We start from the raw sequence: 26,872 nt of genomic DNA, 5'->3' as shown, positions 1-26,872 counted from the left end.
GTCATTTTAGATGTCCACCACTGGACTCTCTCCAATTTGTCCACCTCCTTTCTGTAGTGGGGGCCCCAAAAATGGAAACAATACTCCAGATGTGGCCTCTCCAGTGCCGAATAGAGGGGAATAATCACTTCCCTCCATCTGCTGGCAATGGTTTTCCTAATGCAGCCCAGTATGCCGTTAGCCTTCTAAGGGCACACTGTTGACTAATATCCAGCTTCTTGTCCACTGTAATCCCCAGGTCTTTTTCTTCAGAACTGGCGCTTAGCCAGTGGGTCCCCAGCCTGTAGCAGTGCATGGGATTCTTCTGTCCTAAGTGCAGGACACTGCACTTGTCTTTGTTGAACCTCATAAGATTTCTTTTAGCCCAATCCTCCAATTTGTCTACGCCACTCTGGACCCTATCCCTACCCTCCAGTGTATCTACCTCTTCCCCCTGCTTAGTGTCATCCACAAACTTGCTGAGGGTGCAATCCATCCCATCATCCAGATCGTTAATGAAGATGTTCAACAAAACCGGCACCAGGACGGACCCCTGGGGCACTCTGCTAGATACTGGCTGCCAACTAGACATCAAACCATTGATCACTACTCATAGAACCCGACAATCTAGCCAGCTTTCTATCCACCTTATGGGATTCATCATATTTTTTTAACTTGCTGGCAAGAATACTGTGAGAGACCGTATCAAAAGCTTTGCTAAAATCAAGATATATCATGTCCACCACTTTCCCCATATCCAAAGAGCCAGTTATCTCATCATAGAAGGCAATCAGATTGGTCAGGCATGACTTGCCCTTGGTGAATCCATGTTCACAGTTCCTGATCACCTTCCTCTCCTGCAAGTGCTTCAAAATGGATTCCTTGAGAACCTGCTTCATGATTTTTCCAGGGACTGAGGTGTGGATGACCAGTCTGTAGTTCCCCAGATTCTCCTTCTTCCCTGTAGTTTCCTTTTTCCAATCGTCTGGGACCTCCCCCCATCATCAGTTTTCAAACATAATAGCCAATGGCTCTGCAATCACATCAGCCAACTCCCTCAGCACCCTCGGATACATTGCATCCGACCCCATGGGCTTGTGCTATTATTTTCTAAATAGCCCTTAACCTGTTCTTTCCCCACTGAAGGCTGCTCACCTCCTCCCTATATTGTGCTGCCCAGTGCAGCAGTCTGGGAGCTGACCTTTTCTCTGACAACTGAGGCAAAGAAATCATTGAGTACTTCAGCTTTTTCCACATCATCTGTCACTAGGTTGCCTCCCCCATTCAGTAAGAGTCCCACACTTTCTCTGACCACCTTCTTGTTGCTAACATACCTGTAGAAAACCTTCTGGTTACCCTTCACATCCTTTGCTAGCTGCTCACATACCTTTCTAGCTGCAAGATGCAAACGGGCAGATCTCACATCCCTTGCTAGCTGCTAGCTGCAAACGGGTAGAGCCACCACGGAAATGCATTCAGTAACTGGCATGATTTTTTGTACAGATACTGCTCAAAATGTATTGTAGTAAGGCCTACTGCATCTGTTGCTATGTATACAAATTGAATTAGTGATTAGGAACTTGATGATGACATATACCCTTTGTTGTCTCAAATATAATTAGTTTTGGGTGACAGGCCTGTGCCTTTAGGAACCAAAATACTTATATTTTGGTGGGGAAATAGCTATATGTCAGGTGTTTGTTCTGCACACATATTACTGTGGAATTTGAATGTGTGTTTAGTATATCTATTGTAAGGTGGCTTACCTATGTTCTGTGTGGTTCGTTACTATTTATCTTCAAAAGTACAATACAACCAACTTCTATTTGGAGCTTTTAAAATGTATAATGACCACTAAGAAAGAAGCAGAACCAGCAGTGACTGTCTGCTGAAGGGCTATGGATATGTGCTATTTAAGAATAACAAACTATAGGACTGCCTTTTTATAACAACAATTAATAACAATACTGTTGCCCCTTTTTATCCGAGTACCTAGTCAAAATTTAGAGGTCTAGTAGGTTGTTCAAGTTAGGAGGAGAAGTTAGGGGACAGACAGGTATTTCCTTAATGCACTTTTGTTTATTTACAAAGAATATACAGAGTCTCTGAACACAGAAAGCATCAAATAGCAGCAAACAGCTTATTTTGCTCACAGCTTTTTTCAGTCTGTACCACTGACCCAAAAACTTCTACCCAGGTGTCTTCCACGGTCATATTACATGCTTTTAGCTGCTCCTTCAGACAGTCTGTGTCACTCTCTCGTTCTCTGTGTTCTGCTTATTTATACGTACACTCACACTAACAGAGGAGTGCCGCCAGCTTTTCTGCTGCCTTAAGCGGTGGAAGGTCCTGCCCCAAAATGCCACCCCCCACAGAGGCGGCGGAAGGTCCCGCCACTGAAATACCGCCGCAGTCACCACCCCCCAAATTGTAGTGCCCTAGGCGACCGCCTGGGTCGCCTGATGGGTTGCGCTGGCCCTGCACAAATATACACACACACACTCTCTCTCTCACCCAAAATAATAATCAGCACAGTCCCTCCCACCTACACCGTCCAAAATTTCGGGGTAGGTTCACTTAAACCTTTTGTCTTAGGTAGGGACCTATAAATAATTTAAGAATATGTTAACTGGGAGGTAAGTTTATATCCATCAATCTCAACAAGGTTGGAACTCAACCCATAACAAAGTTTCACGCAGCTTATCATAAAAATACTTTGTACGCACAATAGGTTGCATATAGTGCCTTTCACTATGGATGCCCAAATGCTTTAGAAAGATGGATATGGAGTGTGTACCCTATTTTTTTGTCACAGGAGGAACTAAGTCACAGAAAGAGTCAGTGATTTTTTCCCAATGTCTCAGAGAAAGACATTGGCAGAGTCTGGAATAGAACTCAGATCGCCTTTACTAGGTAGATCTGGTTGATTACAGTTTTGAACTTGTCTCCTCCATGAAGTTACAGTATGGGGAAAAATATTTGTCTTTTATAACTGCTGCTGACATCAGCAGTGCCAGGCTGCCACCACTCTTACAACATCTATCCTTGTTGCCACCAACAGTATTGCCTCCACAGTATAAAATACTATCGCCACATTTTTTTCCCTACTAAATCACACCACAAGAGAGTAGTATCACCAATAAATGTTTTACTCTGATTCTATTACTCCTGGAAATGTTATTGTGAAGTGTTGTGATTTCAATTACTTATTTTATTTTTGAAGTGTGCCCAGTTATAAAAACTGTCCCAGGGCACATATGCATTATTTATTAAAGCAGAAATAATTACCAAAAGTAAAAAAAGACAATCCCCAAACTAAACAGACTGCAGATTAAACAGACAACATCCTACCTTATTCCCCCACAAACCTAACCTTTCAGATCCATGCTCGGAGAAAATGAGGTCCTACAGATTTAAAAACTCTAGCTCTATTGGATCAGTTGGAAAGCATATTCAAGAGGTGAGGGTACTGCACTGAGAGCATTTGGGAACTGGCAATCCAATGTTTAAATCTAGCCTCTATTAACTCAACTTCAGTAATAGTTTATGAGGTGAGAGGCAGTCTTTAGATAGTGAGGATCCAAATTATTTAGGGCTTTGTTGATCACAGTCAGCACCTTGATTTGTGTCTGGAGGCAAATGTCATAGGGAGCTAATCCAACTGTCAGAGAACAGGTCTTATGTGCCACATGGCTAGTTCTGCTAACCAGGGGAGCAGCCATAGTTTCTACCAGTTGAAGCTTTTGAAAGGTCTTTAAATGCACCCTCTTGTGCCATTATATGTGTTTAAAAGAATTGCTGTGCTGCACCAGTTACTAAGGTACAGGGGACTGAGATCTCTGTTAGAATGCATTCGCTCTGCTGTACATTCTGTTGACAAGGCAGCTTTGTTTAAGCATCCTTATTGCTAGAGCACATTGCAGCAATACAATATAATGTCATCATAACATTCTAATGTGATTCTTCTGTGATTCTATGATATTTCTCAAAAATTCTGCTTGGTATAAATACACTTGATATCTGGTTCTCTGACACCAAGTTACATAATGTAGTTTTTTTTTCCCTAACAGATAATGCACAAAATACAATTAAAAGAATTCTTAATGAGCATTTTGACAATATCTGTTGCTATGCACACAATGAATCTGATGATTAGCTCATTGGATGACAACACACACACTTCACTAATATAATTGGTGAGGGATGAAAAATCTTTCATCATCAGTCAAAACCAATGAATATCTGGAGGCATTGTTTGAGAAAAATGTTCCACGACATCATTTTACACAGGAGGCTTTTGCTCACTGGAATACAACTTGTTTTTTTTTTTTTTGGGGGGGGGGGGGGTTAAATGTTAGAACAATTACTGGAAAGTGGTTTAGTGGTTTTTCATGTCGTTGCTGTCAAGTATGACATTTGTGGCATCATGCCAAGGGGGGCATCCTGGAGACATTTGTAGGCTTGCTAAGGCCATCTCAGCAAACAGTTTCTGTCCTCGATGATCAATAGGATTCACTGAGCCAGATGATTTCTTCAACCAATATTTTAACTAAAACAGGAATAGACTGAGCTGACATCTTTATTATAAATGTCGTATCTTGGTAATAACCTTGCTCAACAACTTCATAAACAGTTTGACAGCTTGTATGAGAACAATGGCTTGGTCTGCTTAACTGCTCCCAGCAAAAGCACCGCCTTTTCACTCCCCGACTGTGGAGCTGCCTAAGGGCTGCTCTAAATTACAGTGGCTACAGTTGTCCCGTTGGGATGTATTTGCTGATGAAACTGCTATGCTACAATGTTTAAATAAGTCAAAGACCCCAAACTTAAATACCAATCCACAGACATACTTGCCTGCCAATGGATACGCTTGGTCATCACTCATAAAAATTACTTTTAACTGTTTGTCCTGTCCACTTTCATATGTGCAACCTGAGAACATGATTACTGTAGGAAGTGCTATTGGAAGACCACACAATTTCAGTGTGGAGCAAAAATTAGGAGGGGAAATAGTTTTCATAAGACCAACCTAAAATTGGCAGCTATATTTGAGTTAGCAATTTATATTGGTGACTATATCAGTTCTATCAGCAGGAAGCACTGAGTTTTTGTTTACTTGCTGCTTTGTTTGTTTGCTTGGGTTTTATGTGGTGGATTTTTCAAGTAGCATAAAAGCTTTGATAATGATTGGGCACTTACGTGAGCAATGTTGTGTTCCCAAGTCGTTTTGTATAAAAATGTGCTCATATTTTTGTTACCTTCTCCTCCTTTTCCTTTACCCTCACCCATTTGTTTCATATACCCATTGCATTTTGCCATTAACCTAAATTTTAACCGCTCTAGGGCAACAACTATATGTTTCTACAACACTTAATACAATGGGATCCATTATTGGGCCTTTAGAATACTGTAATGTAAACAACGAATAATATTGTTAAAAAATGTGATCATTGCTATTCTAAGTATAGAGAGACTGTGGCTTCAATGATATAATATGTTAATTATGGTAAAAGTTAACTTTTTAATATCTCTCCTGTACAAATAATACCATATACTAGAGGTATAAATATAAATACTAAAGCCAATGCACAACATACCTAATAAAGAAGACAAAAGAAATAATAATCATAATATTACTATACCGTGGAGGCACTCAGCTATGGCAATGGTGAAGTAATATAAGTACATAGAGAATAAGAATATTTAGAAAAAACAAATATATATATTTAGACTGATCAAAAAGGATCTTGGGTCTCTGAATACATTCATCTTAGTATTATATAATTTTCCTAATTTGTATTAGTTTTTTCACTTTATTTTTGCATTCGGTTTTACAATAAAATGTTAAAATGTTAATGTTACAATGTTAATTACATAATAATTAGCACCTGTGTGGAATAACTAGCAGGGGAAAAGGTAAAAGTAGTAATCTTTCAGTTACATTTAGCATAAATATCATTCCTTATTCTGTACTTTATTGATTTATAGAGGAAGAGGTATTTCAGTTTTATAACAGGAAAGAAATGAAGTCTCTGAGAGTTATTTCAATATTTTTGGAATGTTGTTAAACCTCTAGCCCTAGCTGATACTAAAGGTTAAGTGCTTGAAATAAAAGTTGAGACATTTTGTTTATTGTTTACTATTATACATGTACAATTGATACTTATGGTGGATACCTCCCTACAGTAAATCTCCTCTTAGCAGAATTAATTACTGTAACCTCTGAGAACTTATTTACACAAATATTTCTGTCTTTGAAGCTACCTTTTCTCTTCCCACACTCCATTTCCCTGTTGATCCAAATGTTGCCTCATAACCCTAGACTGTGAGGTCTCTAGGACAGTGATTTACTTTGTTCCACTCGTTTTTACAGAACTTATCATAATTGCTGATTGTTTATTGTGGTCTCCAGGGCTACCTCAATATGCATCATCATCATAATCAATAAGTGAAGAAACAGTTTCTTGGTCCAAGATTGTTTGTATTTATGGTTCATTCCATCATGCTCCGACCTGGAATTCAACCATCTAAAGAAAATACAATTTATGTTTTTAGCTACATGGTTCATGCAGTCATGTTCAGATTAAAGGGCAAAGGTAGCCTTTGAAGGCCATGTGTGCACATCCAAGAGCAGAATTTTACATGGAGTGGTAATGTCTTCAAAGTTTTCAGCCCAAGCAAATTAAACTGTATTTATTATAACTACACCTCTACCTCGATATAACGCTGTCCTCGGGAGCCAAAAAATCTTACCGTGTTATAGGTGAAACTGCATTATATCGAACTTGCTTTGATCCACCAGAGTGCTCAGCCCTGCCCCCCTTGGAGCACTGCTTTACTGTGTTATATCCGAATTCATGTTATATCGGGTCGCGTTAAATCGGGGTAGAGGTGTATTAAGTTTCCACAGTCTAATCTTGTCTAGCAAAGCAATCACTATTTCTTTGGGTTTCCATTCAAATTTGAAAATTCTGAACCTGTTTTGTGACAAATCAAGACAAATATATTTACCTCAAAACAGATCCCAGCAGTTCAAATGTCAGCAGTCAGATTGGCAGCTGGTTAATTTGATTGTATGTAACAAAGGTGAAATAATTCCTTTCAATAAATCTATGAATGCCCTGAAATACAAATTCTAAACCTTTGGTATTAGTTATTAATCTATAAATCTTTCTGAGTTGAAATCAATAGCAAAGTTGGCTCAATAACTTCATTATTCATGGTTCCTTATGTAACACATGTAAAAAAATCTTTTTACAGCTAATTTACTTGTATCATGCACAATGAGGCAATACTAAAAATTATGGTAAAAAGAAGTTGTGCTGTACACAAAATGAATGTGACTATGATCTCTTTGCAGACAGTTGCCAATTTTAGCCACTTTTATAGAGGCAACATCACTTTAGATTTGTAACAAATAGTTTTAGTATGTGATGACCAAGGTGTATTAGAATGTACAGTTATAGTTTTACAACAGCAATACAATAACTATTACAAACAGTAATAGTTTCAGTATGTGATGACCAAGGTGTCATAGAATTTAATGAGGATGAAACCAGTAGGATTCTGCCAAAACTACCCTAAAAACCTATGGAATTTAATATACAACATGTTTTCTATATTTTTATCATCTTATCTATTCTATAGCAGGGATGAATTACTGTTAAATTCTTCAGTGGGGTCTAATTAACAGGCTGTGTGTTTTTTCAATTGCATCCTATAGGACAGTGTTTCCCAAACTTGGGATGCTGCTTGTGTAGGGAAAGCCCCTAGCGGACCAGACCGGTTTGTTTACCTGCACGTCCGCAGATCTGGCCAATCGTGGGTCCCACTGGCCGCGGTTCACTGCTCCAGGCCAATGGGAGCTGCTGGAAGAGGCGGCCAGTAAGTCCCTCGGCCTGCACCGCAAACCAGCCCGCATAAACAAACTGGCCTGGCCCGCCAGGGGCTTTCCCTACACAAGCGGTGTCCCAAGTTTGGGAAACACTGCTATAGGGATTGTCATGTAGCTTTCTCAAAGTTCACTACTTCCCCAGTTTTAGGTCATCTAAAATGCAGAACACAAAACAGCCTCTTTAATATCTTACTTGTGTCCATTTATCCTTTTATGTAGGGTCTGTCCAGTTTCGCCGATGTACAAAAGTTTAATGGCACCCATTGTAGATGAGTATGGAGATTTAAGTTTAGAAAATGGTACATTATATTCTACTTTTCAGTTCTCTTATATAGGCCTTAGATAATAAAAATGAGGAATTTGTAAATGTAGCTTCTAACTACAAATATTACTGCTACATGCACACCTAATATTCACAATACCATTAATAACCACGGGGAGAGAGGGGTAGCTCAATGGTTTGAGCATTGGCCTGCTAACCCCAGGGTTGTGAGTTCAATTCTTGAGGAGGCCATTTAGGGAACTGGGGTAAAAATCTGTCTGGGGATTGGTCCTGCTTTGAGCAGGGGGTTGGACTAGATGACCTCCTGAGGTCCCTTCCAACCCTGATATTCTATGATCCAGTGTGTGATATCATTGTATTCCTCTATGCTTTTATATCCAATGTGTCTTTCTGATTTTACTATGGACAAAGTTATACATGATAGACATGGGTAATCCTTATTTCAAGATGACTAGAAAAAGAATTTTCAGAAACATCATTTGCCCTACTTTCAAATATTCATTGTAAGGATAGGGTCAATAAGAAATATTGACAACAAGTCTAGATATATAATAATGTTTAAGACATCAAATATTTTGACATTAGATACAAGAATAAATGTTCTTTTAGCATTTTGGGGGGTTGCATTGTTCCATGGTATCAGCCAAATTTTGCTGTCAATTCAGTCTTGTTAATGCCAATTTAACAGATTATTAGCAGGAGAGAATGACCAAAGAATGGAATTCAAATTTTTGAAAAGTAGATCTCCTCAATTGCCTTCACTGAGTGACACTGGAGTCAATGGATCCGTCACAGTGCTAATGAAAGCAGAATTTGGCCCTCTGTATTATAATAAGGGCTCAGATTTATAGAGGAGGTAGAAATTGTCTAATCTCAATTCTTTTAAATTTTGTAAATTGTCATATCTCCACTGATGTCAATTTACAAGAGCTGACGATCAGCTCCACAATGTCTCTAATATCCTACTGCCTCTCTAGGAGTTAAGAAAATACCTAAATTTCTTACATTATCCATTCAATCTGTTTGCCTTTTAGGTATGGAAACGTATTACATTATCCGTATGTCTTTAGATTACATGTGCTTAAATTATATATGTGGGTGTGATTTATGACTTTTTTGTTCTGTACTATGCTGAGCCTACTGTCAGCATGTAACAAATTATATTAATAATTTCAACCATTTCATTATTTCTCTTTCTGTGCCCTAGTAATATAACTTTTAAGTTTTCTAAGGCTGATCACTGATCATAAATCCAAATTTCCTATCTCTATTCAAATTAACCTTTTCAAGGTAAAAAGTAGCAAAGTACTAAGTGCCATATTGTAATATTTTTTCTACAGCTCCTGTTAACTGGTCTACAATTGCTTACAGTTGTATATCTTTTGGTGCTTTATCGCGAAATAACATTTGTCATCAAACGGACTGCCATCAGACAACTGCTAATAAAAATTGCGGCTAAAACTTCACCGTTTTCCACATTATTTCCTTTGAAACCTACATTAGTATGTTGCCTAGACCTGGAACATTATCTACAAATGCTCATATTTTTTCACAAGCATTTTTGTAAGCTTCCCAAAACATTCCTTTAAAAACTTACAAAATGTAATGTATTACTTTGGTAGTTCTCCATCCTCTTCTTCAACTCAAACAGAAAAAGAAATGTGTATATATACTCCTAACATTTTTACCTGCCCGAACTACTTTAGTCCCATTAAAATCCATACTTTTTCTCTCTCTGAGTTAAATCTTTGTCCCTCTGAAATCAATGGAAGTTATCCATTACTTCAATAGGGTCTGATTTCAACCTCTGTCTTTTTCTGTTGTAAATCTATTTAAGAAATATTAATATTTTTCCTGTAGGTGAAATAGTTTCTGCAATATCGCTTACAATATTCCTTCTCACATTATCATGCTTTTAGTTTATCAGAATTCATATATTTACTTTTACTTTCTTATATTTAAAGTTCTCAATCTCTTCCTTTGCAATTATATTGGCTTTTATTTCATACTACCCTTCACACTTGCCTATGTTTCCCTTTTCTGTTTAGACCTGAATGGATTTCCATTGTGTTTTCCATTGTTCTTTGTTCTTAAATATTTACCACTTTTTTGCAGAAGTTTTCAGATAAACTAAATAATTCCATATTTAGTGTTTGTTTGGAGCATTTCTCAGTCTTGTCCACTCATCTTCCCTGGTGCCAAAAACTGTTGTATTGTTTCTTTCAGGTCTACTCTTAATGATCAGAGAATCATTAGATTTCTAATAATCATTATAAACTATGTCCTCCCCAATCTAAAGCCCAGTAACAAGAAGAAAAAAAAAGAGATCAGATTTGGCTCCTTTTCCAGAATTACGTTAAGAATGGCTTCACTCCACATGGGTTATGAACACACTGCTTTAAAAAGCAATCTTGCACACTCCTTAAAATGTATATTTTCCTTACCTTTTGTAGTTATTTTTCAGATCAGTATAGTATGTAATCTAATCTTTTTTAGGCATTCCTATGATACCCATGAGCATGGTTACTGAGCTCCATAGTAATTGAGATTTTGCCATAGTGGACTCAATAACAGAGTCTGCTCTTCGCCTCTCCCTAGGTCAGCAGCCTTTGCTGCTTGTGGTTTTTGGATACTTTGTTTTGGATTTTTGGTGCTTGGTTGTAATTTCTTGTGATCAGTTACTTAAATAGGACTTCTGCAAAAAACTGAGTCTTGGAGTGTTGTCAGGCTAAATGTTGTTACATCTGGTAGGGGGTTCCCTGGATGGTGATCACTTTACCTTCTTCCTTCAAGAGCTTCACTGTGGGTACCATATGCTGCATTGTCCAGAGGAATGCAGCTGCTTTGAATGGTTTTGAATAAGTAGAAGATCGCTGACATTACTGGGCCCCAGCCCACTGATGATATTAGTACTTATTAGTAAATATTAACCCTTTTTTTGTATATTTGATTCATTTATATATTAACTATTCTTTAGAATATTTGATATTAACAAAGAGTATGTTTGACTTCTAAGGCCCAGAATATGGGTTGTTAACCTATAAGTAACCTATAAGTAACTCTATTCAGAAATGCTATGCATTAGGCTGTATCTAATAATCCTTGGCACCTTCATAACTATAGAACTCCAGATATTCATGGAAACTATGCCCTATATCTATCTATCTATCTATCTATCTATCTATCTATCTATCTATCTATTACATCAGCATAGGAAATCAACAGGGAAGAATGATTATGGGGGAAGAAGGACCCACTGAAAAATATTATCTTGGTTAATGTCATAACAAAGTAAGAGCAGGGGGACTCTTTGTCTAAAAACCTTTTATAATGACAGAGGGTTTGGAACTTAGTTGGGGAATGAAATTGCTGCCTCCCACCTGTTACAGTGAAGAAGAGACACAGAGTCAACTCTTTACCTCACATTAAGGGTGGTAATGTATCTGTATTCTGTGTAGTGCTGTACTAATCTCTGACTGATCATCTTTGATTAAATAATTTCAGTTGACCTTTTTTTAGACAATCTTTAATTGTCATTAACTTCAGACAATGCAACAAGAGTCATAAAGAATACAATTGGTCTCCATAAATAAACTGGGAAACTGATGAGCGTACATTGCACAGCTGTGATGTGTTTTAGGTGTTTTTTGTCATTCTAAGAAGGCACAATGCAGCAGCCTGTACAAGTTAGGGTTTTGGTATTACTTCCACCTTAGCCCCAGATATAATAAAATAACATGGTCCAGACAGAATATATGCATCATTGTTCCTAGATCTTCATTTCACAGAAAGGAATGTACTTTTCTGGCAAGATGGAAGTAATGGAAGGCATTTCTTGCTATTCTGGCTATTTGGGTATCCAAGATTAGTGATGATCCAGTAAGTCCTGAGTGAACAGACTACCTTGATGATAGATGGAAGACAAATCTCTTTGATATTTGGAAAGATCAATGTCTTGGCTAGGCCCTCAAGGTGTTTTCCCTTTCCACCAATCTCACTATACATACATAATTCAGTTTAAACCTGATGCTCTTAATCAAATGCTAATTTCTTGGAGGCACTGTGACAACTTAGTGAAAGTACTGATTGCATCTTTCAGAACTTCCCCCAGAGGCCTTATGTAGGAATTGAAAAGTAGGGGCTCCATCTGTGAGGGGTCTTATTCTGTTTGAGAGGAATATTTGCACTAATATTAATTCTGCATAGTCTACTCTAGCTAAGTTTCATAAATTTATCAGCAGCGCTTTTATTAGATGTCTCAAATGCTATAGAGTCATTGAGCCATATAAGTACTGAGGTTTCATATTTGTCCAAAAGTTGTGTCCATGCAGCATTCTAGTCTGAAACTTGATTTTAAGAACTCCACAGTGTTTGTGGTTACCATATGTTGCTGAATCTTCAGTGACTACACCTTCTTGATATGCCTTTAAGGTGAGATTAGAGACAGTATAAACCTGTTACCAGTCAATTCAGTTTACTTTCTCTAAATGCCTTGAATGTTCTTGGCTATGTCCACTAATCAGCTAATTACCTCATTAGATGGGAGGGCTATACATATAATAAAGGAATTAATTTATTTCCAGACACTCTTCTGTGTTAGCCAAATTACTTATATATGATGAGATTTTTGAAAAGCGCTCGCTATTGTCCTAACTTTGTGTCCCTTGATGTCTGGCATAAATATTCCATTGATTTCAGTTGTAACAGAGTTAGACTAATGTTGAGTGCTTTGCAAAAATTCTACCCAGTCTTGGTCCTTTTCTGCTAGAGATAGGATATTCAGCTGCCTAAATGTACCAGTATTCTGATTTAGTACCATATGACAATTCATATACTGTATTTATTTCCTTTCCCCTCCACTACTTCTGTTTACCATAACCAAGTCACTGCTTTAAATATAATTTAGGGTTTTTTTCCATTATTGTGTCTCTGGAGTGATTATTCCACAACTACCCTGTAGCTCTTACTCCTCTTCTGGTGTTCTTTCTGAATCTAAAAAAGTAGCAATTTGTCATCAATGAATCACTTGTATTTGATAATATCTTTGAAGACTCCAACCAATCACACTAAATCTCTTTTCCAACCCCTAACAACACAACTAACTAAAAATGCCTACAAAATAGCATCCTTCTCAGTTTTTAGCCTTAACAATAAAAATTATTTTGCACTAAGTACATTGCATTAAGTCCAGTATAAAGAAAGAAAGAAAATATGTGTTAAGGTTTAGAAAAATCAAAATACCTTTACCTTCAGCACTATGACATATAGCCACAGAAATAGCTGAGTAACAAATGTCATGAAAATGCCAAAAATAAATACTGAGAGGGAGAAAGCAAAGATTATCAAGGAAAATTCTACCAGTGAAACAAAAAAAAAAACACCCTTCAAAATATAAAATATATATTCAAAGTATGGTTAATGTCATAACAAAGTAAGAGTCATGCCAAGTCAAAAGAAAACCTTTCAAGCTTAAGTTTTTAACTGAAACTTTATAAACTGAAACAAATTCATGGGTTAAAACAACAACAACAACAACAACAACAACACACAAGAAATCCACCCACCAAAATATAGTGATGTATGACAATATTATCTGATGTTTGCAGTGTTGTTGTAGTTGCATTGATCTAGGATATTAGAGAGTTAATATGGATGAGTTAATATATTTTAATGGACAAACTTCGGTTGGTGAAAGAGACAAGCTTTCATGCTTACACAGAGCACTTCTTCATATCTGGAAAAGGTACTGAGAGGATACATCTACACAGGGATAAAAACCATATGGCTAGCCCAGGTCAGGCTAGCAGGGCTTGGGCTACAGGGCTGAAAAGTTGTTGTATAGGCATTCAGGCTCGGGATGGAGCCCAAGGTCTGGGACCCTTGAAGGACAGAGAGTCCAGGAGCTAAGGATGGAGAGTCCAGGAGCTGCAGCCCAAGCCTAAACATCTACATAGTGAATTTTAGCCCCACAGCCCGAACCCCGTGAGCACTAGTCAGCTGACCAGGGTCAGCTGCGGCCATCCCGTGGGTCTTTTATCCCTGTGTAGATATACCCAGAGTGTCACAGCTAAATACAAAATGGAACAGATTGTTTAGAAGCTAACACATATTGTAACAGACCATTCAAGGTGAAGTAGCCAGTTAAAACCTCTGCAGTCAAGCGGGGTAGTGGGTTACAGATTGTTGTAATAAGTCATAAACCCAGTGACTTTTTTAAGCTCAGAATGTTTAGTCTTTAGCAAAGTTATGAATTTAAGCTACCAGGTTCATCCTTCCAAGGTATGCAGATTTCCTTTGAGGACTAAGAGGTCAGATATGGGATATTCACCTTGAAACATGTTCCTCCACAGGCAATATGAGTTTTTATCATTTTTCTGTGCGAGTTCATTCAAGGATGTAGTGATTGTCTCACTTCACCCCTATAGTTGTTGTTGGAGCATTTAGTGCACTGGAGGAGGTACACCACATGTTGTGTTAGGCATGTGTAGCAATCATCGCTCTTGAAAGATGTGTTGTGGAGTGTATTGATCATTGTAGCAATGGAGAGATGTCTGCAGACTTTGCATCTGTTTTTCTGTCAGGGTCTTGTGTCACTTTGAGTTGGTGTGTCCCTGTCTATGTGGAACTTGCTTCTGATGATGAGGTGGGAGAGGCTGGAGGGTTGTTCAGAGTCCAGAAGAAGGAGTTTAGGAAAAATTTCTTTCAGGAGGTGGTCCCCATTGAATATGCATTGTAGTTGTTTAATGATACCCCATATTTGTTCCAGTCGGGGGTGGTAGGTGACAACTCTGTGTGTAGTTGGAAAGGTTATTTTTCCCCTATGTTGAAGCAGGTTTTCTCAGGGTATTTGGGTGGCCCATTCTATGATATGACTCTTATTTGATGAGTTGGTTTTCAGTGTGTTAAGGTTTCTATCTAGGACATTCTCCTCAGATTATATTTTGTAGTATCTTGGTGTCTGGCTGTAGATAACAGATTTCTTGGTCTGTTTGGGGTGCTTACTGGATCTGTGAAGGTAAGTGTGGTGAATCATGCGTTTATTCTGTACAGTTGTCTGTAGGGTTCTATTGCTGAAGATGATTGTGGTGTTCATGAAATTGATGCTAGTGTTGAAGTGTTCTAAAGAGAGTTTGATAGATAGGTGGGGGTTGTTGAAGTTGTGTTGGAAATTTATGAGGGAGTTCAGGTCATCTTTCCAGAGAATAAAAATATCATCAGTGTATCTCAGGTGTATCATTGGTTTCATGGGTATTTGTCCAGGAATTCTACATCAAGGTGGCCCATGAAGAGGTTGGCATATTGGGGAGCCTAGTACCCAATGGTTTGGACAATGTGTTTTTGAATGTAAAATTGTTATGGGTGAAGATTAAATGGATGATTTTGGCATTGTGTTTTGGGTGGATATCTGAGCATTGTTCATCGCCTTCTAGATATTTGAGGTAGACAGCGATGCTGCCATTGTTGTGGTTGTTGGTGTATAGGGAAGTGACAATCATGGTGGCAAGGATGTTGTTCTGAGTGAGATTGTTAATGTTGCACAGTTTTGGAGGAAATCAGTGTTGTGCTTCAGGAAGCTAGCCTTTTATGTGGTTTGAGAATGATTCCTGATATACCTTTTGTAGGAGTGCTATGGCCAAATATGGATGGGTCTGCCTGGGTTCCCTTATTTTTGAATCTTGGGAAACATGTAAAGGTCCCTGAGGTGGGTTCATGGTGAATAAGGTTGTGGAGTGTCTCTTGGAGTTGTACAGGGAAGGATTTGATGATATCTATAAATTCCTATACGAATTGTAGTGTGGGATCGTCTTTGAGTTCTTTATAGTAGTGGTGTCGGAGATGGAAGATGAGAAGTGTGCCTTGGGGAAAGGAAGGCAAAAGATGAGCTCCCTACTTGTGAGAAAGCTTGGGGAGAGGTGGGAGGAGAGAGAGGACATTCTCCAGTTTGCTGGGGAGAGTTGAAGAGAAGGAACCTTGGAGGCAGAGAGGGATAAAGTAATCCCCATTTTGTGGAGATTTGGGGAAGAAGAAGGATGCCTCCCTTTAGCTGTCTCCATCTCTTCTTGGCATCCCTGCTACTCCATATTTTTACTCCCCCTTTTCTACTTATTGTCCCTGCTGTAGCTCACAAAAGCAAGAGTTTGTGGGAAACTGGGTCGTGGATGAGTTTGTTGGTGGACATTCAATCAGGGAAAGAATGAAATGATGCTGGTAGGCTGTGGAAAGTAACCAGAAGATATGGCAAGGATGGTATCTTCATTTTTATTTGAGGGTACGTGTCCACCATTTGTAACTTGTGTGTGCAATCTGGTTATGTTACATCTTCAAAAGCTGTTGGGTGTTCATATGCCAGCAGTATCCAGTACAATTTTACCAGTTATGCTTAGGTAGATGATTTCTTTTGAATGAAGACATACCATGCTACCATGATCCATGCCTTTGTCAATTCAGGATTTTATTACTCTTATGTTCTCTGCATGGGTCTGAAAAGATGCTGACTCTACAGCCCAGTGGGGAGGGCACTCACCTGGCATGTGAGAGACCCAGATTCAAGACCCTGACCCAATGACCATTTAAATATTTATATATAAAGTGAAACAGCTCCAAGAGGAGAAATGGAGAGCAACCCACCCCAGGCTATCCAATCACCTGGTGGTTAGGACCCTCACCTGTGATGTGGGATCAAGTTCTTATTCCAAATCAGGCACAGCAGGAAGTTAAACTAAGGTCTTCCACATCCCAGCTAAGTACCCAACCCATGAGACTATTGAACACTTTCTTTCTCATCTCATGAAAGAAGTCTGTCACTCAGACAACTAAAGCCCAGATAAATGGGAGCTAAGGGCCTAAAACATTTGAGGATTTGGGTGTGATCCCCACCCTTTTCCTTTCCATTTTGCTTCTGGCTGACTTAGGAGTCTTCCCACTCAGCTTGCTAGCTTCTCAAAATTCCTTCATTAGGTGCCTAATTCTCCCATTGCATGGGTGCTTAACTCTGGGATGAGGATTCCATTAGGTGGCAGGGTACCTAGGGGTTAGGCATTGGAACACCTAAGTATTTTTATGTATGTGGCCCCAGGTCTGCATACCTTCAATCAAATACCCTATCCATGATACAACACTGCCTCCCTTAGATAGACAGAATTGTAAAACATTGACATCTTATGGTTTTCGTGATATAGCAAGTTGATTTTTCACTAAAAGGTCACAGACTTCCACATTGGTACTCACTGGGATTCAAAAGAAGACAGGTTTCAAATGATTTGACAAGTATATTGACAGAGAATGACAGACTGTATATTTTACAATCATAAATGCTTACCAACTTTTTTGTGGCTGAAACCTGACATACTGAAAATTTAGTGCATTTGATTTGTGGAAATAATTTAAATGAAAAGGCTTATTTATAATGGACCAGATTTATCCACTGAAGCCAAAGGTTATTCCTGAGATATTGTTTGCATATGTATTACAAATTTATACAGATAATTTAAAACTGTAAATTTAAATTATTTTAGTCAAAAATGTAAAAATAAGTGTTCTTTTAATGGGTAAACATTTACTATTTAGCAAGTGAATTTCTGCACAAGGACATATGGGGCGGTATAAAGAATTTTCTTTCTACTTTCATTTTTTTGAATATGTAATATACATTCATTTTCACCTTCCTACCTATTTGTAGTAGTAATTATTATAATTAGTACCGTCTGTATTCAAGAGCAACTGTTGCAAATTATTTTCAGGATGGAAATCTCAAACTAGGCTTGTTCTCCCCATGGATCTTTGCCTTGTGAGGACTGGCAGGACTGCAACAGCCTGATTTTCAAATTACTACTACTAAGGCTTTCTGTGTAGAGACAGAATATGGAGATTTTACTGTAAGGCCATTCTCTGCCCTTCACCAATAGCTCAGTCTGGTTTGGCAGGGTCCAAATCTGTATTCATAGGTTTGTGATGGCCTATTTTTACTTTTAAAAGGTACCCTAGCTCAGAGCTGCATTACTCTAGTGTTGTAACCTTTGTGCACATAAATGTGGAAATTCAGCAGGGAATGCTGTTTTGACATTTTTAGCAAGTAATCATATCCTCAGTACCCAGACCTGATCATCAACTCCTGGCTTTCTACTTTTCTGCCAATCTGTTTAGATGGAGCATTGCCTGCTCACAAGTTGATTGGATGCTTGCCCTAGAGCATAATTGCCAGGAAACAATGAATTGAAGAGGCAACTAAGCTAGGGAAGTGCAACAGCTAGTACCAGATTAAATGTTTTGGAGGTTGGAGGGGTTGTTTTCCTTTTGTTTTGAGTAGAGACTTTTATTTATGTATGTCATAACTATAAAGGGAAGGGTAACAGCCCTCCTGTGTACAATACTATAAAATCCCTCCTGGCCAGAGACTCCAAAATCCTTTTACCTGTAAAGGGTTAAGAAGCTCAGGTAACCTGGCTGACACCTGACCCAAAAGACCAATAAGGGGACAAGATACTTTCAAATCTTGGTGCAGGGGAAAGGCTTTTGTCTGTGCTCTTTGTTTTGGTGGCGGTTCGCTCTTGGGACTGAGAGGGACCAGACATCAATCCAGGCTCTCCAAGTCTTTCTGAACAAGTCTCTCATATTTCAAACTTGTAAGTATACAACCAGGCAAGGCGTGTTAGTTTTATCTTTGTTTTCTCAACTTGTAAATGTACCTTTTACTAGGGTGTTTACCTCTGTTTGCTGTAACTTTGAACCTAAGGCTAGAGGGGATTCCTCTGGGCTCTTTAAGTTTGATTGCCCTGTAAAGTTATTTTTCATCCTGATTTTACAGAGATGATTTTTACCTTTTTCTTTAATTAAAAGCCTTTTTAAGAACCTGATTGATTTTCCCTGTTTTTTAGATCCAAGGGGGTTGGATCTTGATCCACCAGGAGTTGGTGGGAGAACGGAGGGGGGATGGTTAATTTTCCTTGTTTTAAGATCCAAGGGGTTTGGATCTGTAATCACCAAGGAATTGGTGAAGAGTCTCACAAGGCTACCCAGGGGAGGGAATTAGCACATTGGGAGTGGTGGCAGCGGACCAGATCTAAGCTGGTAGTTAAGCTTAGAAGTTTCATGCAGGCCCCCACATCTGTACCCTAAAGTTCAGAGTGGGGAAGGAGCCTTGACAATGTACTAATTAAAATATGGTCCATTTCACTTAGCACTTTGTACCTCCTTTTCTATTAATAGTAATTACAAAACAGGTAATGTCTGGCCTCAGGATAGGTGATGTATCGAGGTAGGTGCAGATAGCTACAGCAGACTCTTTGGAAACTTGCTCTAGCAACTTTCAGTCTCTCTAATGAAATAGCAGTTATCAAGGAAAGGGGAAGGACATGACAGAATTTGAAAAGAATAGGTTGAAGCTGCCTAGGCCATTCTCTTCTCTGTCTTCAGTGATGCATTGAAAGGTCTGCTGTTTTGGAACTTGTATTGACACACTCTTTATTTCACCTGTAGATTCCTGAAAATCTGTAATATCCTAAACAAAATGTGTTTTTTATAATCTCATTTGGTAACTATACGCTTAGAAGTGCTTAAGTGAGGGACCTACTGGTAATTAGTTACAGGGGCAATTGCATTTGCAGGATATGTTAGATGATGTGACGGCATTATCTGCAGCCTGCTGGTCACGAAATAGTCTTCATTCATCATTATTGTTAAACCTCAGTGATGCACCCTGGCAATATGAGTTCCAAGTACTAGAAGTTTTTTTTTATTTTTTTCAACATTATATAAACACCCAAATACTTTGGATTTTAAGAACAGATGTGACACATTCTTTTTCTTCACCTTAAATATTCTGGGGATATATTTTTCATCTTTTCCATCTAAATTCCTCCCTATACTTAATCCTGTTTGTTGTCCAAGAGAAAGTAAAGTTCTGTCTCTCTTTTCATTCCTCTGCAAAAGAAGGATATTCTCAGAAAGGACAGAGAGCAAGATGGAATACTGAGAAAGACAGAGACACGTCTTAGCATAAGAATAGACAGATGTCTACTAAAATAGACTTAATGTGGGACTTGAATTAGCATTTCAATTTCTACATTCAATTTTATTTTGTTTTCCCTAGAGAGATGAAGTGGGTGAGGAAATATCTTTTATTGAAGTTTTGTTTTCCCTAGTCAACAAAAACAACTTTATTCTATAGTTTAGTGTAAGAAATATAAATATCTTCCCTTCCTTTCCATAAATGTTGTATTAGATTTACAACAGAGTTTTCTTTCATTCATTCATTGATACTATTTTATAACATTCTACTGGAATTTTCTCCTCAGTTGAGGATATTAAATATAGTGGGTCAAATTCATTCAGACAAATGAAAAAATATTCCTTTCAACTATGTATATTCTTAGTATTTCTCTCCTATTCTGGGGCTATGAATAAATATTTATTTCTTAACCAGTATAGTTTAAATGGAGACTATGTAGTGATTTCTGCATTATAGAAATTTATGTGTTAGTATATTGCTGTGAGCTTTTTTTATTTTAGGTTTAACTGGAGGATAATGAAAGCAGAGATATGAAATGTGCTTTTTCACAGTAGGTTTGATCTTCAGAAAATACATTTTTTGTAATTATTTAATGGCATAATACATTTATCACACAATCTCTTTTCCCACAATAAAATACTGGATTTTTGTTGCATTTGTACTGAGCTGTTCAAGCAAATATTAATTCTATATCTTTGTAGTAGTGGATTGATGCAGCAGACATAAGGGTGGATCAGAAAAGTATAGAAGAATCTTTTTAATTATAAGATGTTAATCATCAGGAAGAACTACAACTTTTGCTTTTTGAATAGCATGTACAATAATGTAAAAGACATGTGAATGTGGACAGGGCCGGCTCCAGGCACCAGCTTAACAAGCAGGTGCTTGGGGCGGCCAAGGGAGAGGGGCGGCATGTGCGGCAATTCGGGGGCGGCAGGTCCCTCACTCCCTCTAGGACCTGCCGCCGAACTGCTGTTGCCGATCGTGACTTTTTTTTTCCCCAATTGCCGCCACCGGTTGCAATTGCGATCGCTGCTTTTTTTTTTTTTTTTTGCTTGGTGCGGCAGAAATGCTGGAGCCGGCCCTGAATGTGGAGTAGTTTTTAGAGATCACTTTAACCTTTAATCTGCTCTTCAAACGTTCTTCTGAATCTGCCTTCTTCTCACAGCCATCCACCAAGTCAGCAATATCTCCTTAGGGATTGCTGAGGGTAAAAGAAATTACATCATGTAATATTGGAATCAGCAAATAGTAGACTATTGAGCTAAAATTTGAAAGTGTTGTTATTAGTAGAGGAAGAAATTAGGAAAGCAGCACTAGGTACTCCAGTGTCAACACTGTTTCATCATGTTGATGGATTATTATCTGGACAGATGATAGCAACAGGAATGAAGCATAGCAGCAAGAATGAATGGTATTAAAATTACTTGATTCTGATGAAAGTAACTATTTTAATTAATAAAATAAAACAAAAAACACAGCCATTTGAGTTTTTTATTATCGAATTCCACTGTGGACTATCCATATTCCTTCAAGCAATTCATTTCAACATCCACATCTGGAGGTTTTTCTAATACTGAACACATTATTTGCACACTGACACACACAATTTGCCCCAAACTGACACAGATATGCAGTGGTGATGCGCAAGTGGGGCACGCAGGGTCTCATGCTCTCCTCCCCCCTCGATTTCTGCCACAGTTTGCCAGCCATGCTCGGCAACATGGTGCAGCTGGGCCCTTTCCTGTGTGGTAGCTGCCAGATTTGGTGAGTTGTGCCTTGAGGGGAGAGTCAGGAGCAACAGCTGGGAGCTTCAGGGAGGAGCTGCTGCTTTCTAAGGGAGACTAAGGGTTTGAAGGGGGGAGGTTGTCTTGGGGAAGGGTGTGACTTGAGCTATTCTGGGGGCAGCCGAACTTTTAAATTGTTCCCCCTACCACTATCACCAGGTTGTCTCTGGATGTGTCTGTAAAATACCTTGGTTTAGGGGCAAGACTAGCAGTAGTGAGTTGGAATATAGTTAAAGTTCTAAGAGACTGATTTTCAGATTTCCAGAAGGTTCCTTGGGTATTTAGTACATTTGAAATTCAGACAACAAGCAAAAATGAATTTGGTTATATATTTATGAATTAAATAATCATTAAAATTCATTTTATTTATAATTGTATTAATAGTTCCTAACATGTGTTTTGTTGCTCAGGTAACAAAAAGTACTAGAGAATTCTCCATGACTAAACATTTCTTCTTCAAATTATTTGAGTACTAAAATAGCAGGATAATGCAGGCCAGGAGTGGCTTATGATAATGATTAGTGCTTATATCATTAGTAAGAGCAAATGAGTAGATTTGAATCAAAACCTTCAACCCTCAGAACACAAACTACACATAAAGACTCCATTAGCTCAGCTAAGAGCAGGAAAAAAGCAACCCAAAGCAAAACCAACCAACCAACCAAACAAAACACAATACCTGTTATTTCAGCAGGACCCTCATGTTACAGTAAAGGGCATGTGATTGCAATTCAGTACACTAAAACGTCCCCTAATTAAGACAGTTCATTTAAACTTTAATGAGAGTTCTTGCGGGAACAGGCTTATTGGCTTGAAGAGGGAGCTAGTACTAGCAGTTATCATCAGTGCTGAAGAGATCAGGAATGCAAACATGCCAAATTACATTACAGCTAATTATGTAAAGGGAGAACAAAATTATACACTCAGCAAAACTTGCTTAGAACTACATAATCTTGATTTACATGTACTGGGATAGTCAAAAACCTTTCTTCTGAAGTTCTCTCCAGTAGAAACCTGATCTTATCGAAACATTTTCACCATTTGGATATGAGAAAGAGAATGACTTAAGAGAGAGGCTTTGGAGTTTATGTAAGCTAAGTACAGGCTTGAGGTATAGCACTGTGCGGTGCTCCTGCTTTGTCAGTGTACTTGAAGCAACTCTTAATAACAGCAAATCAAAAAAGCCTCATGTTGAAGCATTGTATATACTTTCTTTTTGATTTGTAAGGAAAAACGTTTCTGTGATACTTAGGTACTCTCTAGCAAAACAGTGCCTCTGTTCAGTGATTCAGTTTAGAGGTGAATTCATGAAATATCTGTTATTGTTTCAGTTATTCTTGCATGATGACATCAGTTAAAACGTCTTAGTTCCACAGAGTTGAAGACTCTGTAGTACAGTGAGAACATCAAGGAAATGTGTTTGGTTCTATTCTTCACTGAGTACTCAAATACCAAAAAATAGGTTTTCTACATGCACCATTATTTTTACCAACAGCAGGATTAGAATGACAAAACAATAATAAAAGGGATTGGAAGTAAATATTAGAAGAAAAATTGTCCTCAGAATGAGTTTACTTAGAGTGGACTACTTAGCTGAATGTCAGTGTAGTTGAAACTGAACTGATGTTGGAAGAATGGGAGAATCAACAACAAATTATTGTAAGGATTATATCTGCCCCTTTATTTGATGGCATATGCCCACCATTTGCTGTAAGAGCTTGCAAATTAGGATTGTTGTTGTATTCCCAGCTGCTGTTTGACAATCCTATAGCAGCAGTGACAAGCATGAGTTTTCTTCATATATATTTGTCCAAGAGGGTGTAATCATTTCTCTCAGATGCAGACCTTGCTACTGTGATCCATGTGCTCCTTACCTCAAAACTGTATTATCATGTATTATTCATATTGCATTAGCATCTAGGAAGCACAGTCATAGAGCAGGACCCCATTGTGCCTCTTCAGACATAAAACATAAAGAGTCCCCCCCCCCCCACCAAAGAGCTTCACTACCATGAGTCTACATAGGGATACACCTTAAATTAAATTTACTCATAGCTTTTCAATGGGAACATGACAACCAAGAGTTACCACCCAAAATCCTTACTCTGCTCAATCGACAAGCTATATAAGCAAACAATAATGGGTATGATAGCACCAGTGGTGGAAGTGTAGCTGATTGATTACCAAGATGATTTCCATCCAGGATGTTTATACTGTGACCTATCTCAATACATGAAAGATGCCTTTGAAGCCTGTAAAATTACAGAGACTGTGTTTGTTGGTCTGTTGGCTGCTTATGACACTGTGAATTGGCATGCACTTCTACTGAAACTGGCAAGAATTCTGAGAAAGAGCAAGATGGTCCAGGTCATCTCTTCCCTGCTCCAGAACCAATGTTTCTTTGTTGAGATGGATGGTCAGAAAAAATCAATGGCATACTCAACAGATTGGAATATCCCAAGCTTCAGTGTTAGCACCCTGGCTGTTTAATATCTACACAAATAACCAATCAGAATTCCCCAACATGCAAAGATTCCTTTACGCAGATTATCTTTGCATTGCCACCCAATTGAAATTATTTGTGGCCATTGAGTTCTAGCTGGTTCCCTGCGCATACTTGGAAAATACTATTATACATGGTTCCTGAATGCCAATCCTAGCAAGATAAAAGTATGCACCTTTCAAGTGAAAACTCCAGATATCATGGGATGGTACAGTACTTGAGCGCTATGAAAATCCAGTGTACTTTTGGGTCATGGTAGATTGAACACTGACATTCAAAGAGCACATCAAGAAGCTGAAAAAAGAAAGTGAACTCCAGTAAGTGTGTACTCCAACAAATGGACAACTCAAAATGGGGAGCTGACCCCAAAACATTTAGACCCAACTGTAGAGTATTGTGCCTGAGTATGGTCATGTTCAAGCCATGCACACAACGTAAGAACATAAGAATGGCCATACTGGGTCTGACCAAAGGTCCATCTAGCCCAATATCCAGTCTTCCAACAGTACCCAATGCCAGGTGCTTCAGAGGGAATGAACAGAACAGGTAATAATCAAGTGATCCATCCCCGTCACCTATTCCCAGCTTCTGGCAAACAGAGGCTAGGGACACCATCCGTGCTCACCTTGGGTAATAGCCATTAGCTAATAGCGTACATGTATTTATCTAGTTATTTTTTAACCCTGTTATAGTCTCTGCCTTCAGAACATCCTGTGGCAAAGAGTTCCACAGGTTGACGGTGTTTGTTTTAAACCTGCTGGCTATTAAAATTGATATTGAACTCAATCAATCCTTTAGGATTATCAAGGGACTTTGAAACCAACTCTCAAACTGTTGTTATATTGCCTTATGGAGATTGTACCATCATCAGTGAGGCAAGATGCCTTCAGTAAAAAAGGAGAGACAAGACGTCCACTGCATGGACACGTTTCACCATGCAAGAGGCAGAGGTCTAGAAAGAGCTTTGCTTCTGAAAATCTCTCACTCCAAAACACCGCTGTGGAAGGCTACAAGGTAAAAAGTTTCAGGGAATGCTGATGATTTGGGAGAACCTGGTTTCTTCATGACAATTACTTCCAGGCATTGATCTCAAACAAAAATACGGATATACTCTAAATTGAGCTGGAGTGACAATATGACCAACTGGAAGCTGATGCCTGACCCCAAATGGGAATGTGGAGAGCTTAGGCAAACACTCAACATATTGCCTGATGCAATGCCCCCAGTCAACATCCTGTACTCAGGAGGAACTATTAGACATCCTGCGGTAACAAGCCTTGTGGATGGGGGGAAGTGGTAGATGTGGTATATCTTGACTATATAAAGGCTTTTGATACTATCTCGCATGACCTTCTCATAAACAAACTAGGGAAATAAAACCTAAATAGAGCTGCTACAAGGTGGATGTATAACTGGTTGGAAAACTGTTCCCAGAGAGTAGTTATCAGTGGTTCACAGTCAAGCTAGAAGGGCCTATGGAATGGGGTAGCACAGGGATCAGTTCTGGGTCTGCTTCTGTTCAGTATCATCATCGATGAGTTACATAATGGCATAGAGAGTACACTTATAAAGTTTGCAGATGATACCAAGCCAGCAGGAGTTGCAAGTACTTTGGATGATAGGATTAAAATTCAAAATGATCTGGACAAACTGGAGAAATGGTCTGAGGTAAAAAGGATGAAATTCAATAAGGACAAATTCAAAGTACTTCACTTAGGAAGGAATAATCAATTGCATGCATACAAAAAGAGAAATGACTGCCTAGGAAGCAGTACCTAACATAGGGATATGGGGGTCACAGTGGATCACAAGCTAAATATGAATCATGTGATAGACCCTGACCAGTGGGGTACAGGAGTCTGGTAGAGGGCAAATATACTGGTCACTGGATGACTAGTTTTCTGTTCCCTGAGTGACCAGAGCAGGGGCTGCACTAGAGTAATCAAGAACCTTCTAGAACCAATTAAGGCAGGCAGGCTAATTAGGACACCTGGAGCCAATTAAGAAGAAGCTGCTAGAATCAATTAAGGCAGGCTAATCAGGTCACCTGGGTTTTAAAAGGAGCTCACTTCAGTTTTTGGTGAGAGTGTGAGGAGCTGAGAGGGTGTGCTGCTGGAGGACTGAGGAGCACAAGCGTTATCAGACACCAGGAGGAAGGTCCTGTGGTGAGAATAAGGAAGGTGTTTGGAGGAGGCCATGGAGAAGTAGCCCAGGGAGTTGTAGCTGTCATGCAGCTGTTACAGGAGGCACTATAGACAGCTGTAGTCCACAGGGCCCTGGGCTGGAACCCGGAGTAGAGGGCGGCCTGGGTTCCCCCCCAAACCTCCCAATTGACCTGGACTGTGGGTTCTTCCAGAGGGGAAGGTCTCTGGGCTGTTCCCCAACACACATGGTGAATCTCTGAGGCAAGAAAATCCGC

At 38.9% G+C, this 26,872-nt stretch overlaps 1 protein-coding gene across 1 annotated transcript in view; it reads left to right on the top strand.

The window, feature by feature from the left end:
- LOC135982590 (protein eyes shut homolog) overlaps positions 1 to 26,872 on the top strand; it is a 497,350-nt gene that overhangs the window by 259,436 nt on the left and 211,042 nt on the right. The gene's annotated exons all lie outside the window — the stretch shown is intronic.

Source organism: Chrysemys picta, chromosome 3 (assembly GCF_011386835.1).
Source record: "Chrysemys picta bellii isolate R12L10 chromosome 3, ASM1138683v2, whole genome shotgun sequence".
Classification (NCBI taxonomy): Eukaryota; Metazoa; Chordata; order Testudines; family Emydidae; genus Chrysemys; species Chrysemys picta.
The sequence above is the reverse complement of the archived record's forward strand: the minus strand, read 5'-3'. Positions and strand labels throughout refer to the sequence as shown.